Source organism: Panthera tigris, chromosome D2, assembly GCF_018350195.1.
Source record: "Panthera tigris isolate Pti1 chromosome D2, P.tigris_Pti1_mat1.1, whole genome shotgun sequence".
NCBI lineage: Eukaryota > Metazoa > Chordata > Mammalia > Carnivora > Felidae > Panthera > Panthera tigris.
This window is the reverse complement of record NC_056670.1, coordinates 2,624,297-2,634,883: the sequence shown is the minus strand read 5'-3', so window position 1 is coordinate 2,634,883 and position 10,587 is coordinate 2,624,297. Positions and strand designations below refer to the sequence as shown.

The 10,587-nt window shown below is 39.1% G+C and overlaps 1 pseudogene; it reads left to right on the top strand.

Annotated features, from left to right (window-relative positions):
- The first annotated feature begins 384 nt into the window (after positions 1–384).
- Positions 385–1,163, top strand: LOC102963543 (annotated as a pseudogene).
- The last annotated feature ends 9,424 nt before the right edge of the window (positions 1,164–10,587 follow it).

Genomic DNA, 10,587 nt, shown 5'->3' with positions numbered 1-10,587 from the left:
GAATGGCTTTTTGATTTGTTAGCTGTGTCCAGAGTACTGCTCAGTCTATGACGACTTTTAACCACAACTAAGATAATATCTTTCTGAATACTAATTATCCCCACTTATTAGAATATCCTTCTGAGTACCCTAACCTATATAGAATTTTTTTCCCACTCTGGAAACCAGAGTTTTACACTCTGGATAGTTAGAACATAAACTATCTTTGGTCCTATGTGGACCCTGAAAAGAATTCCCCTATTCTTGTCAGGTTCTTTACACAACCTCAGACAGCTTCCTCACATGCTTGCACCAGTCAATATTCAACTTAGGACTTGGAAAGGACTCCAGTCTCTTTCTCAGGTACTGGAAGGAGGCAGTCTTCTTTCTGTGCCTGGTGCAGCCATGGCTTGTGGTCCCAAGGAGCATCTGAAGTGTGTAACAGCTTCAAAGCATTGGATGCTGGATAAACTGACCAGTGTGCTTGTCCCTCAACCATCTACAGGTCCCCATTAGCTGAGAGAATGTCTTCCTCTCCTCATTTTCCTAAGGAACAGACTTAAGTATGCCCTAACAGGAGATGAAGTAAAGATCTGATACAGCATTTTATTAAGATTGATGGCAAGGTCTGAGCTGATATAACCCACCCTGCTGGTTTTATGTATGTTAGCAGCATTCAAAGACTGGGGAGAATTTCCATCTGATCTGTATGACACCAAGGGTTGTTTCTGTTCTTTGGATGACACCCGAGGAGGCCAAGTATAAGTTGTGCAAACTGAGAGAGATCTTTGTGTGGACAAAAGGAACCCCTCACCTGGTGGTCCATGATGCTGGCACTATCTACTATCCTGATCCCCTCATCAAGGTGAAGGACACCATTCAGATTGATTTGGAGACTGGAAAGATTACTGATTTCATCAGGTTTGACACTGGTAATCTATGTATGGTGACTAGAGGTGCTAACCTGGGAAGAACTGGTGTGATCGGTGCCCGAGAAAGGCACTATGGTTCTCTGGATATAGTTCACTGCCAATGGCAACAGCTCTGCCACCCAGTTCTCCAATATTTTTGTTATTGGCAAAAGCAACAAGCCATGGATTTCTCTTACCCATGTAAAGGGTATCTGCCTCACCATTGCTCAAGAAAGAGACAAAAGACTGGTGGTCAAACAGAGCAGTGGGTAAAATGGTCTCTAGGTGACTTAATAGGAAGCCTTTGTACTTAATTAAAGATAATACAGCACAATAAAAAAAATTAGAAGATTTGGAGAGGATTCCAAGCCTCAGGAGCCTTCTCTTTGGGAAGCTCTTTTCTTTCCAGTCCTGTGTCCTGTGAACTCCAGTTGTATTAGCCTTCTTAGCCACCTACTTGTGTCTCTGAATGCAGAAGTTTCCAGGCAGCACCTGGGTCACTCCTCAACAGCACAGCGTGGAAAGTCTCCAGACCACAACTCAGGGCAGTCATAGTTATCACCTAATGTTCCCCCTCTCACAGGAATCTCTGTCCTAATCTCCAATGCATGATAAGTGCTGTTTTCCATATTTTATTTTATTTTATTTTATTTTTTTATTTTTTTATTTTTTTTCATGTAGGAGGGAAGTGTCAGTATCTGTTATACTATCCCCTGGGAATATTTTAGTTTTTCAAAGGGATTTTCATTGTTTTCCTGTCGGGAGTGCAATGTAAAACATTTCATCTTTCCATGGAGCCTTCAGTAAAATAATCAGTAACTGTTAAAGTAAATGCATTTTGACAAGGTACAGAGACTCTTTGTCTTTCTTCAATAAGTAGGGAGTAAATACAAATTTCAAGTGGGCAATAACTTTGCCTTATCTGCATATCCCCGGGATCTACAATGTGTTTTCACATTGTAGGCACTTAATAAATGATTGCTAAATTATGTTAAGATATTGGCTAAGAACTAAATACCCCATGCAGCTATACAAACTTTCATTCAAGATTTCTAAATAGAACGGGCCATTAAGTTCTCCAATTTAGACTAAGAAATGTTAAAGACCCCCATGCCTACATTTGGTATAACTGCCAAGTTGATAAAAATCCCCTTCTCCCGTCCCCCAACACTGCTAATTCTTGATGTCACTAACTCCCAGTGTTGCTAAACAGTGAAAATCAATAGGGAGAACTTCACAGGTCTTGTTGAGAAGCCTTTTTAGTTTCAGACATTTAGAATCATTCTGACAACTACTGCTCATAGGACTTTGGGAGTAGAAAAACCTACGTTTGTTTTAAGCTGTTTAGGTAGAGTACTTCAACATCTATCAGTTACAAAATTTCCTGACCCTGCTCATCCTAAATCACAATATTGTCACTTTCACATGTGTTTGATGTGAGTTATAAAAATACTTATACATTTCTACCTAGTAACGACAGTCCTTGGAATTCTTTTAACAGGGCAAGGTGAGGCAGTATCATAGAATCCATAATAACACAATAAATTAAAACGAGAAAATGTATGACAGGGTACTATTTCATTATACAATTATAATTGTGACCACTTTGAAACCACATGGAAGAAGGCTATGATTAATAAATTAAGTAAAATGTATAGACCACAAAAACAAATTTATGATGCTATGTTAAAAGGTATGTGCACACGAATAAAAATTAGAAAGGAGTATGAAATAATGAAAACATGTGATTTGTTAAGGTGGATCAATGGCAAACAATTCTTTATACAAAATACAAATTTAGAGAAAGAGTTGCTTTAAAGGATGCTTGCCCCTCAAATATATATTTTAAAGCTAGGTTTCACTTGGGTCACATTTGCAGATAAGAAAAATCAGTTTTCACTCTTTCAAACCTTTGTCATATGCTTGATGTATGAAATTAAATATTACCTTTTTTCTGGGCTATGTGAAACTGTCTGCACCTGTAACCCAAGATGTGCTTAATTTGCATCTGCACTTGTGACGTAAGAGCACTCATAATCCGTTACTATTTTGTATAGTTGGTTTTGGGGCTTTGAAATCCTTCTTTTACGCCCCTATTTCTGCATCTTCTCTCATCACATATACTGACAGTAGTGTTAGCACTGCTGAGTGAAAGTGCAGAAAATAAGGGTGACTGGCCCAGCCTGCCCACTGTTCACACAAGCAGATGGCTGAAGTGACAGAATTGGGACTAACTTAAGCGAAATGTGTGCCTTGTCTTCGGTGAAGGAAGGGTAAGTCTTCCTGACATTGTGACCGTTACAATTGTCTAAGGGAATATCTTTAGGTTGTCAAGCTTGATCTTAAAATAGAAGCATGCTCTATGGAGAAGCATAAGGGCTGAAGCCGATGTGTGTACACACACACACACACACACACACACACACACACACACACACAAACATTCTGGCTTGTGGGATACACATACACACATCACATGTATTTCTAAGAGTGAGATAAATACCCCTAATGACTGAATTAGCATCTCTACAAATCTCTAAGACTCTAAAATGTTAATGAGTTCCCAAATGATAACATTACGAGCTAAATATGCCACTTTTGCATGTATCTTCTAAATCAGAAAATAAAGCAAACAGACCAAATGATCATGTACTGGGAAAACTCCTAAGTTACACACACACGTAACAAAGGGGCAATGGCATAGCCTAGAGGTGAAAACAAATCTCTTTCCAATAAAATCACACGTATTCATTGCACAGTCTTTGGTAAAACTCAGTGAACAGAGTCCAGGTAAAGAATTAGTGCACACTCGAGCACAGGATCCTGAACGTGGGAAATTCCATTTATACTGATCCTTTCTGCCTGTAAAATCTGTAAATATCTTCCTGTGAAATATGTTACATATACATGTAGCACATGTGTACACGTATGTGCATACATGTTTATACACGCACATACATATATCCCGCAAGACTTTGTACTCAAACAGTGCATATCCCCATGCACCCTGTTTCTTTCATACCATTGAAACACCCTGGCCTTCCTTTCCTAATGAAATGCATTTTTTGAAGTCAGTAATATAAATATACATTTCCATCACAATCTGTCAGAGTTGTAAGCGGGCGGCTAAGTTCAGAGCTCTAGGCAGTCACCAAGGACATGCCCTTTAATGTAATCCTGCCTTCACCATGGACTGCGGTATCCTGGGAATACTGAACTTAATGCTGTACTCTGAACACATATGCAAAATAAACACGAAGTTGAGGAACCTTTTCATGCATATTTATTTGGTTTTCAGGTCAAGGCTAATTCTTGTTTATAGTGGGTTAAGGGTTGATGAAGTTACATCACACAAATAGAGGTATGCGGTGGCACAGAACAGCTAAGTGGGGTCTCAGGCCGGACTTCACAAAGCAAGCAGACCGTGAATCTCCTTCGCTGCTAGCGTTTCTTTTGAAATGCCCTAAAAACGACTAATTCCATCAACAAATAGCTTTTCTATAAAATTTGTTAAACGTTTGGGGCGCCTGGGTGGCTCAGTCGGTAAAGTGTCCAACTTCGGCTCAGGTCATGATCCTGTGGTTTTTGAGTTTGAGCCCCGTGTGGGGCTCTGTGTTGACAGCTCAGAGCCTGGAGCCTGCTTTGGATTCTGTGTCTCCCTCTCTCTCTGACCCTCCCCTGTTCATGCTCTGTCTCTGTCTCAAAAATAAATAAAACATTATATATTTTTTAATTTGTTAAATGTTTGCTTATTTTTTAAATTTTAAAAGAGAGAGACAGAGCGCGAGCAGGGGAGGGGCAGAGAGAGAGGGAGACAGAATCCAAAGCAGGCTTCAGCCTCTGAGCCGTTAGCACAGAGCTTGATGCGAGGCTCGAACTCACAAACCATGAGATCATGACCTGAGCCCAAGTCGGACACTTAACCAACTGAACCACCCAGGTGCCCCCATCAACAAATATTTTGAGCACCCATTACAAGCTGAGCATTTTGGGGGGGGCATAAAACAATGAGGTTTTTGTGTGTCAAAATCAAGAATGTCTCCAGTATATTATCCTTGGGTCTATTTACTTATTTCTCAGCAAGTAAATGCAAAGGGGGTGCTGTTATTTCATACGCTGACCATTTGGGAACTGCTTTTCCTCTTGGATTTTTAAAGAATTAATGTAGTTACGAGGCAGCTATATGCAAGGAATTCTAGGCTCATTCCCTGAGAGCTGTGTGATTTGGACAGGTGAATTCAATCTTCTATTTCAATTATTTGTTATAGAAGTCTTTCATAGAGATGCTGATTATATACCTGTATCTATCTATATATAAATATGCATTTTATATTGATAGATATGTGTTTATATATACATGTGTACATTACAAGCACTTAATAGAGCATAGTTACTATATTTTCTTATTGTTATTAGGATACATTGGGGTCTTAGATGGGTGAAGTAGCTGTGAAAAGGATGGGTGGTAAGTGTTTCACAGATGCCATGAAGGGAGGGATGGGGCCACATGGCTCTAGACAACATAGACTCGGTGGGTGGAGGCATGGCAAGTGACTATGTACAAGAAGGCATCCTAGAGGAGGTGACTTAAGAGATGAACATTAAAGATAACAAAAGTGGAGTGCCTGGGTGGTTCAGTTGGTTAAGCATCCAATTTCGGCTCAGGTCGTGATCTCACAGTTTGTGAGTTCGAGCCCTGAATTGGGCTCTGTGCTGTCAGTGCAGAGCCTGCTTTGAATCCTCTGTCCCTCTCCCTTTACCCCTCCCCAAATCATTCTTTCTCTTTCAAAAATAAATGGATCTTTAAAAAACATTTAAAGATAACTACAAGTTAGTAAGGAAAATGGAGAGGAGAGAGAGAAAGGGGAAGACAACCTTAGAAAAAAAGGGGCAAGAAGATAAAACTCTTCTGCACTGCAAAGGAAACAATCAACAAAACTAAAAGGTAACCAACGGAATGGGAAAAGATATTTGCAAATGACATATCAGACAAAGGGCTGGTATCCAAAATCTATAAAGAACTCACCAAACTCCACACCTGAAAAACAAATAATCCAGTCAAGAAATGGGCAGAAGACATGAATAGACACTTCTCTAAAGAAGACATCCAGATGGCCAACAGGCACATGAAAAGATCCTCAATGTCACTCCTCATCAGGGAAATACAAATCAAAACCACACTCAGATATCACCTCACGCCAGTCAGAGTGGCTCAAATGAACAAATCAGGAGACTATAGATCCTGGAAAGGATGTGGAGAAACGGGAACCCTCCTGCACTATTGGTGGGAATGCAAACTGGTGCAGCCAGTCTGGAAAACAGTGTGGAGGTTCCTCAAAAAATTAAAAATAGATCTGCCCTATGACCCAGCAATAGCACTGCAAGGAATTTACCCAAGGGATACAGGAGTGCTGATGCATAGAGACATTTGTACCCAATGTTTATAGCAGCACTTTCAACAATAGCCACATTATGGAAAGAGCCTAAATGTTCATCAACTGACCAATGGATAAAGAAATTGTGGTTTATGTACACAATGGAATACTACTTGGCAATGAGAAAGAATGAAATCTCGCCTTTTGTAGCAATGGAGAGAACTGGAGAGCAATGGAGGAACTGGAGAATGTTATGCTAAGAGAAATAAGTCATACGGAGAAAAGCAGATACCATATGCTTTCACTCTTATGTGGATCCTGAGAAACTTAACAGAAGACCATGGGGGAGGGGAAGGGGAAAAATGTTACAGAGAGGGAAGGAGGCAAACCATAAGAGACTCTTAAAAACTGAGAATAAACTGAGGGTTGACGTCAGGTGGGAGGGAGGGGAAAGTGGGTGATGGGCATTGAGGAGGGCACCTGTTGGGACAAGCACTGGATGTTGTATGGAAAGCAATTTGACAATGAATTTCATATTAAAAAAAAAAAAGAAAAAGAAAAAAGGGGCAAGAACCCTGCGGCCAAGTCTCTTGCTTATGTGAGATGTGGTCTATTGTGTATGCAGGGGAATTGACCTGAAAGTTTGAAATGGCTGGAAAAACCCTGTGCAGAGTATTTAATGGAAAATGTACAGGAAAAGTAAGGATACATCATGGATTATTTGAGGATTTAAATAACTTGGGAATTAGCACACTAGGGATCCCTAAGTTACTGAAATTGGTCATGTTGTCAGTTCCAGGTTTTACAATCCAAGTTTCCTGGAATGACACTGTGTTGAAGTGAAATGTCATGATAATTCCGTACCCCCACAATCATTCCTTTCTCCCCTAACTGTATCAGGGAGTGCCTGCAGTGTGCAAAACCATGAAGTTCCTCTGAGTTCAGCAGTCTCCTAGCCCAGTCATTCGTTATCTTTTGAGATTCTGAGAACACTGTGTCAAGGTTTTACTAAATCACCAACATTGATAATTTGAGAAATTAGAATAAAACTACGAGAAGGCTAGAAAATGGAAAAACATTCATTACTTTCAAAGAAGGAAACCCAAATATCAGATGTAGTCTAAAAATCAATCCCAATATTGGTTCTACAGCTCTTTGTTTAAGGGACAGGAATAGACTGTCTGGAAAGATACACACTTAAAACTTGCACAGCTGCATTAAAAACAAGTTACTACACACTGAACTCATTTATTTCCTAGGGTGAAGAGATTAGGAGATGATGAGAGTCCAGTGGCCCTTATGTATGTGATATTCATCATGGTGTATTTATCACAAAGGAAATTTTCTAAATTCTTACAGAAACATGATAACTATACAGACACAAGTAGGCTAATATCAGGACATTTGGACCAACGATTTTCAGAAGGACAGTGCGTCAAAGTATCTAAAATGTGTGCAATTTCAATCTGCAGGAAATCTTTCATGGCCATTCCCTACATGTGTCTTCTTAGCCTCATTATTCCTTTTATTACCTATGACCAGAATTAAAGTGTAGACTGTATATTAAATATATAGGTCAATGTAGTTTGCTAAATTATTTTTTAGAAAACCTAAAGCATCAAATGAGAAAATCAGGATCCAACCAAATGTGCAAGGATGCAACTATAGGCTGATACTAAGAAAAGTGTAGTGTAGACAAATATAACATCCCACACTCAGCTCAAATGAATCGACTCAGCATGAGGGGATCCAAGATTAGCAGGGATGCCATTGCAGTGTGCGTGGGGACTCAAGGTGAGACTGTCCTAATAGTCAGTGAGTTGACTATGCATACAATGCAAATCGTGCATGCTGAACACTGTTGAGAATAAGGGTAGAGATATTTTACGACAACAATTTTTACAGCAGTTATAGTAACGCTTAGCACTTACTATGTGCTGTAGCAAAATTAACCCATTTAATCTTCACAGAAACTACTTTATGAGGCAAAAGTATTAGCATTATCCCCACTTTACAGGTGAGAAAATAGGTACAGTGAGATTAAATTAGGCCCAAGTCACATGGCTTATAAGCAACAGAGCAATTTGACCCCAATGTTACTATTCCCTTTTTCCTTTTTTAATGTTTGTTTATTTTTGAGAGAGAGAGAGAGAGAGAGAGAGAGCGCGAGAATGAGCATGGGAGGGACAGAGAGAGAGGGAGGCACAGGTTTTGAAGGAGGCGCCAGGCTCTGAGTTGTCAACACAGAGCCCGATGTGGGACTCGAACCCAACAACTGTGAGATCATGACCTGAGCCAAAGTCAACAGCTTAGCCACCTTAGCCACCCAGATGCCCCCAAAGTTTCTATTCTTTTGCAGAACCTCACATTTTTACAAGGTAAAAGGAACACTCGGGAATGACTTTTACAGTAATAACAACCATACATGAGGAATTGATACTCGAAATGGAGACACAGCTTGTAGAAGAAATTACTGAAGGACACATAACTGACTTCAAACCCTGAATAGCTCTCTTGGGAAAGAGGCTGGACTTCTTTCTATGGTTCCAAGGAAGACTAGGAAGTAAAGAAAGGCATATTTTTAACACAAGTTAAAAAAAAAGACTTTATCATGTAATAACTATCTAAGATGGATTTTGGTTAATGGTAAATAAAATTTCAGAATTAGAGTTCAAGGGATGAAGTATAGATAAATCCGTCTTCAGTAGTAGTGAGAATATTTTGTACTACATTTAATGTTTGTGAACATCTGAAACTGCCCTTCACACCCTCTAAATGGCAATGCCTGCTGTCCATCCTTCATAGATCTGAAACCTGAACACCAACAAGCAATCCATCTCAAAAGGCGGATTGATGTGCTCAAAAAAGCCAGTCGCTATGCTCTGAGTGTAACATTGGCATGTATCCACATCTTCAGCTAATGAAAATAAGGAATCTATGTTCTTTTTTCTTTTGAACAGATTATCAGGCAGAACATCCCTTATTTATATTTCCTATCTTATGCTATCAAGTTAGCATGATTTCCCCCAAACAAACAAAAACTTCTTATGTAGTCTCTGTATTTTCCTCTCTCCTTCAGTCTTCTGTGTTTAGCAACATATTTAGGTTGCCTATTTTGTTGTAAATATCTGAATAATTAACTATCCACCTTTCATTTTTAACCATGATTTTGACATAGGCATTAACAAATTCACAAGTTAGTCTCATTAGGTCTGTTACATTCTGAGTAATTTCTTATGTACAATTATATTTTTGTTTATGTTAGTCTTTCTTTTAATTTACATTCTAGTTAGTTAACATACAGTGTAGTATTTGTTTCAGAAGTAGAACCCACTAATTCATCAGTCACATACAATACCCAGTGCTCATCCCAACAAGAGCCCTCCTTAATGCCCATCACCCATCTAGCCCACACCCCCACGCACCTCCTCTCCAACAACCCCCAGTTCATTTTCTGTGTTTAAGAGTCTCTTATGGTTTGTTTCCCCCTCTCTGTTTTTATATTATTTTTCCTTCCCTTCCCCTATGTTCATCTGTTTTGTTTTTTAAATTCCACTTATGAGTGAAATCATATAGTATTTGTCTTTCTCTGACTGTTTTTTCCCGCTTAGTACGATACATTCAAACAGGTGTTGTGGCCATTCTGGAGAACGGCATGGAGGCTCCTGAAAACACTAAAAATAGAACTAGCCTATCATCTGTTAGCCTTTTCTATTGAATTTACTTAAATACACCTAAATCACTATTTTTAGTCTAGCAGCATTATTTAATAAGTAATTTATATAATTTGTGTGTATCAATATTCTACTATGGCATGCCATCACATCCTTACATTTGCTTTTTCAGAGTAAGGAGACAGTAAATTCAAATAAATGAAAATCTACCTGATCGCTCATAGAAACAAAGTGAGCTCTCTTCAAATATGAAATGAAACAAATATCTTTTATTATAACCCAAATCCAGTTGGCCGTCTTGAAACCATCTTTCTGTCCATCCAGAAGCCTTGAAGAAAACTGTATCTGCAATCACAGGTCTCTTCATTGGGGAACATAAAGAGGATTTATATAGAGTATTAAACGAAAACTTCAGACAAATCCTCTTTAGGTGAGTTTCTTCCTCCCAAAGTTTCCCACTCTTAACAAGAACAAGAGTCTCCAATTCCCCCCACTGCTATTGATGCAGTCTCTTTATGGGCATGTTTTTCAGTAATAAAAATTATTTTCTCTCTGCCTATACCACTCACCTACACTTTTGATGAATATATATCTCTATCCCCAATCACCTTGCTCACCACCCCACTGCTTGGAAAATTCTGGTGGACA